Source organism: Lactuca virosa, chromosome 1 (assembly GCF_052849685.1).
Source record: "Lactuca virosa cultivar CGN04683 chromosome 1, Lactuca_virosa_CGN04683_v6, whole genome shotgun sequence".
NCBI classification, from domain to species: domain Eukaryota; kingdom Viridiplantae; phylum Streptophyta; class Magnoliopsida; order Asterales; family Asteraceae; genus Lactuca; species Lactuca virosa.
The window spans coordinates 37,931,578-37,935,684 of NC_136426.1; positions in this window are offsets into that span (position 1 = coordinate 37,931,578).

Below are 4,107 nucleotides of genomic sequence, written 5' to 3' on the forward strand. Positions count from 1 at the left end.
CATTGTGGTGAAAGTTGCACTTGTTGCACTTGGGTAGGGTTCCAGCATATGGCTTCGGTGGTGCAGTAGTGGCAGCATGGACAGCAACAGTTTGTTGCTTCTTAGCGGGGTCCTGTGCTGGTTGGCTCTTCTTTTGGTTCCAGAACTTCCTTTTGTTGTTTCCCCCTTTTGATTGATCAGTGGTGGTGGTTGTAGTATTATGACCGGCTCGGTGGTCAACAAGTTGTTGTGCCAGCTCCCTGGCACTGTCAAAAGTAGTTGGCCTTGAAGCCAGGACACTACTTTGCACTTGGGGAGACAGTCCCCAAAGGTATCGCTCCACCTTTTTCTCCTCCGGAGTAACCATTGTTGGCCAGAGGAGAGCCAATTCATTGAATCGGGTGGTGTAGGTTTCAAGGTCGGAGCCCGTCATCCTGAGGTTCCAAAGTTCTTGTTCCAGCTTTTGAATTTCACCTCTCGGGCAGTACTCCTTCATCATCAAGGTTTTTAGTTCTGCCCAGGATATGGAGCTAGCCACTTCGAGAGTAAGTGAATTAATCCGACAGTTCCACCAAGTAAGGGCCCGGCCGGTGAAAGTGAAGGCTGCGAACTTAACTTTGCTCGCTTCGGGGCAAGAGCACACTTGAAAGACTACTTCAGTCTTTTCAAACCATTACATTAAAGTGATGACTCCCCCGCTCCCATTGAAGTTGTCGGGTTTGCCATTGGTGAAGTCTTTGTAGGAACACTCTCTTGTACGCCACGTACTGTCTCCGTGGTTAGAGTTTGTAGCACCCGATCCAGAACCACCAGCTCCGTTTGTCCCTATCTACGATATTGCGGCCGCTACGGCTGCTGTTACTGCAGCCTGGAACATCGCAGGATCAAACTGTGGAGGCAGCGGCGGAGGAGGTGTTGCTGTGTTGCCGGAAGGTCTTGGTCTTCTCCTTGGCGGCATGGTTCTGTCATAAGTCGTAAACCAATGTACTTTTAGTAAAAGTATATTTATAGCAAGAGAAATCTTTTATACATAAAGTACATTATTATGTTGTTTTCCGGTATGTTTACGATACATACGTTTTTATACTTTTAATTGACCCAATACATTGGGTTATGAGGTAAAATGAAAGTATAAAATATTTTATTTGAGTTTTCTTGTTTCCAAGTATATGACTGTTTGTAAAAGTTTCACATATACTAATTTAGTCGGGATATAATTAATATATTATATTTTAAAATGATCTTTATCGGTTACTTAATTAGTTGCAAAGTGCATACCAGTCATATGTGATTAAGATATAATAGTCCTTCGAATAGATGACCCTAACTCCAAGACCACAACCAAACAAGGACAGGAAGTGAAACAAAGATACATAAATTCTAAGTCTATAGCATCTTAGTTACATATGACCTTAGCGCATCCACTTAGCAGCTATTGATCTATAAATAAAGACCTATTTAATTCTCAGATAATTTATTATAGTAACACAAAATACTCCTATAGTATTTGTAAATGTTTAGTTTTGAGTTCTTAAAGTATCCTTTGTAGTGTGTTATTAGGTTTGTTAGATTTGTTGCCCATCCTGACCATCTCCCGTTATATGCAAGTCAATTCCCGGACAGATATAGTTGATCAGGCTATATCCTTCCCATATTTAATCCACATATACTAAGGCATACTCAAAATGTTCAACTCTTCTTCTTTTGCTTTATGTTTTCGCTAGTTATGATACCATGCGAGCATGTAATGTATGTATGTATACTTTAATCAAGAAAATCATTTATTTTCTAAGAGTATATTTATTTGAAAAATGCACAAATCAGAGACTATTAGTCCCAATTGTGTTTATAGTTTGTATATCTTATGTGGTTTGATATACTTAATTCACTATAAACTGTGCTCTGATACCAATCTGTCACACCCCCAAACCAAGGATGGCGGAAACGTCCGGGGGTGGAGGACTTCATGTATAGTATCATAACAACAATTGTAATAGTAATTGAAGCAAACACAACCAACATATATATAATTGAAAAAGTGACATCATTGTATGAATTACATGTTTACGAATCAATTACAATATGTTGAAAAAATATGAAATAGTAGACGCCTTAGCGCCCCATCCTCAAAAGCACTTGGTTACCTGTTTAATGATTTCCTGAGAATACAAGTTGTTTGAAAAAGTGTCAACACAAAGGTTGGTGAGTTCATAAGCTTTTGTTTGGTATTATTAAAAGCCTTTCGTTTGTAAAAGTAGTATTTGTGTTAGAAAATCCAATATTTTCCTTAATGTGTAAATGTAGTCTTAAAACCCAAAGACCGAAATGTACAAGTAATTTGTCATATTTATAGTGAAACAATGCAAGTTTAAATCGACATAAACTCGTTAAATTTTAATGAAGTTCCCGTAAATTCCAATGTTTATTAATACTTTATGTGAGTTTATTATAACCATACTATGACCAAGGTTGCCTAAAACGACGTTCTTCAGGCGTCGGAAATGTTATGACATTTGTCACCCCAGACCTATCGGTCTAACTGTTGCATGCAGTTTAGGTGTGGGTTTGTCAAACCCAATATAGATCTATACACAACTATCACGCTCTCCCTCAAGGAGACTCTGGTTACAATACAGGACTTAATGGTAATTTGAAGTAAATGTCTCACAAAGTCATTAACGGAATTACGTGTTATGAAAACTTGGTACCGTATGGCCGTACCTTGCTTAATGAAAATATCCTTTGTATAAATGTACCCTTTTTAAATGTATGTGTTATGTAATGTATCATAAACTATACATATTATAGTTTATCAACCAAGGGTAGTACGTAGTAATATATGCAAACTATATTCAAAATAGTTTATTAAATGTTTGAATGTATCGGTTGTACTTTGATTATAATCACTTGTTATTCTTTATATTTTATATGTCCAAATCCATTTGTAAACTGATGTGTGTCTAAATATTAAGATAAAATGCCATATATTGCAATAACATATATTCACATAAAGATATACACCTTGCTCAACATGTTACAAGGTGAAATGAAATTGACAGCAACTTTTCGTTGAATACAGTTTCTGTTACTGTTCTTAGAAAATTTATAGAAAAATCATCAAAGCTCTAAATCCAAATCCGCAAATTCTGAGAGTTTGGAATATGAGTCTAGTTTGTTCGTAAATTTTATCATGATTTTTAGTGATCTCTAACAGAGGTGAAAATGTTCATAATCACAGACTGGTCCGGGTTTGCCTCTGAAATGACAGGCAGTTTTATAAAAATCACCATAAATTGTAGAAAACTCATATGGAGATGTGCAAGTAGCCATTGTAAAGCTAAGAGTTTGAACTACTTGCACCTGGAACAGTTTTGAAAACTAAAATATTTAAGTTGACCAAAACAGTCCGTGATCGAAGTTCATCTTTTCTGATGTAATCTGATAGAAAAAGTTTAATTGTGTTCTTGATGATTTTACTTGTATTCCCCCCTTAAAACTTAATAAAAACATGTAAATGTAGGGGTATGAACTCACCCTATGTGGTTTCAGTAGATGAAAGTGAGAGAGAGGAAGTGTTCAACCCAAGGACACTAAGAAGATGTCTTGATGATTCGAGAATCTAACATCGAATAAGATGGAATTTGTGTAAGATATCAATGATTTGAGTAGAATGGAGTGTAATAATTATATGAATGATGAAGATACTTACTAATTGAAGAAATAAATCCCTGAAGAAAGCCTTGAAGTTCTTGAAGTTGAGAGAAAAGATGAGAGAATTTTGGAGAGTGTCCTTTGGTTGCTAAGTGTAGAATGAAAGAACTTTATGGAGAATGAGGCGAGAGGATCAATCCTCCAGCTCTTAGAACGTGGGAAGAGCTGGAGATTGGGTGTAAAGGTCCACTAAGGAGACAAGGGGTAGTGGGAAAGAGTGGCTGATCATAGAGTGAGGTGGTGGTGGTTTGCTTTTGCCATAAATTAAGGAAAAGCAAATATTCCCTCAATAATTAGTTCAACCACTAATTCTTTTAATATATTTTTATAAAAACCCTGGAGATTTATATATTTTGGGGCCTTAGTTTATAAAAATAAAGTTTTGGGTGAAAATCCCACGTTAAAATAATGAAAAAC